Here is a 1,884-nt window from a genome sequence, read left to right on the forward strand (position 1 = left end):
TCGTCTTTTATTGTGAACCATTCTCTTTCAAGCTGCTCTGTCTCCATTCGTGTCTGGAGCCCTTATGTGTCCCTGCTTCCAGGTGAGAAATGCCCTCTTAACACCCAGAGCAGAATCCCGACATGAGCCTTCTCCCCGGCCTTGCTGCCCATCTCAGTCCCCAATCTGATTTGCCTTTTAAAGAAAAACAGAATCACTCACTTTTGTTTAGCATAAAAATATTTACATCCATGTGACCCACAACCCTTTCGAGACCTAGAACATCTCCGTCGCCCTGGAGCGTTCCCTTGCCAATTTCCCCTGTCAATCAGTCCTCTTCACAGCCAGTGTCCCCACCGGAAGCAGCCACCATTCTGACTTTGTCACCTGGGTTAGCTTTGCCTGCTCTAGGGCGTCCTAGGAAGGGGAGCATTCGGTCTTCTGGCTCCTTTTGCTCAGCCCGCTTTCGAGGGTCGTCTCGCGGTTGCGTGACGGGGTAGTGTGTTCCTGTCCCAGGCGGAGCAGCCTCACTGTGTGACTACACCCGGTGTGTTTCTCCACTCTCCCGTGGACGCACACTTGGGCCGGTTCCAGTGTTCGGCTATTATGCATAAAGCTGTTATGAGCATTCTTGTGCAAGGCTTTTGTGGGCTTATGTTTTCATTTCTCTTGGAAAAATACTTAGGAGTGGAATTGCTGGGTCATCGGGTTAGATGTACATTGAAATTTTTTTTTTAACTGCTGAAGAGCCAAACGGATTGAACTGCATCCTTAAATTCTGTGTATTTCAACGCACGTAAAGTTTACCTCAAATTTTTAAAATGGAGCAAACCCAGGAATATACACCACAGGAAATGGTGTATATGCACTAAAGACACGAAATAGAATATTTATAGCAGCATTGTTCATAATACCCCACTGGAAACAACTCAAATAACTTATCGACAGTAGACTGGATTTTAAAATTGTGGCATATTCAAACACGATACAGCAATGAGGGTGAACGAATTACAACCACGCAGCAATATGGATGAGTCTCAACCACAATTTAGAGTGTAAGGAAGCCAGATACAAAAAAATACAGACCATGGGAATCACTCCGTATGAAGCTCAGAAACAGGCAAAGCGAATCGTGGTTTTACTCAGGAGAGGGGTTGGTCCCCCCAGGGTGGCGGTAGTGAGGAGGAGGCAGGAAGGTGACTTCTAGGGTGCCAGTGATGTTTCTTAAGGGGACCCTGATGACGCAGGTCTGTTCAGTTTGTGAAAGTCTAGAAAGCTATACATTTATGATATGTGTGCTTTTCTGTCTGTACGTTACACTTCGAAAAAACGCGCGAAAAATAAAATTAAGGTAGCACATGCTAATTATGGTGACCCCAAAGACCTCCCCATCCAAATACACCTGCAGTTAACGCTGGATGTGGTGGGCTGGCCACGTTTTGTTTTTTCTGTGAAGGTGCTTCGGCGTAGTTCTGTTTCCGAGGCGGCACGTGATGTGCCTCAGCCTTCTGGAAGATGTCAGTGATCAGGGCGGGGAGGCCGGGCGCTGTTTTCCACCTATCAAACTGAAGCGTTAAGGACCCACAACGCCGAGTGTTGACGGCAGTGCAGAAAGAGCGCTCCTCTGCCCTGACGCTGGGAGGATCATCAGGATCCCATCAGGCTTTGAGTCCACTGACTCAGCAGTTCCACCAAAATATGCAAATGAGGGTGCAGAAATATGTAAATGAGGGTGCAGAATATGTAAATGAGGGTCAGAAATATGTCAATGAGGGTGCCGGCATGCACGGGTATCTGAGCCTTGGGCCTGGACCACCCAGATGTTCTCAGTATGATGGGGTGCTGGGTAGCCATTCAAAAGAATGAGGCTGGTCTTAGCAGGCGGACCTGGGAGGAGGTCCCGTG

The 1,884-nt window shown here is 48.1% G+C and overlaps 1 protein-coding gene across 1 annotated transcript in view; it reads left to right on the forward strand.

The window, feature by feature from the left end:
* The window catches only part of NOS3 (nitric oxide synthase 3), a 17,006-nt gene that overhangs the window by 7,434 nt on the left and 7,688 nt on the right, over positions 1-1,884 (forward strand). The gene's annotated exons all lie outside the window — the stretch shown is intronic.

The sequence above is a fragment of the Pteropus vampyrus genome, unplaced genomic scaffold, assembly GCF_000151845.1.
Source record: "Pteropus vampyrus isolate Shadow unplaced genomic scaffold, Pvam_2.0 Scaffold316, whole genome shotgun sequence".
NCBI lineage: Eukaryota > Metazoa > Chordata > Mammalia > Chiroptera > Pteropodidae > Pteropus > Pteropus vampyrus.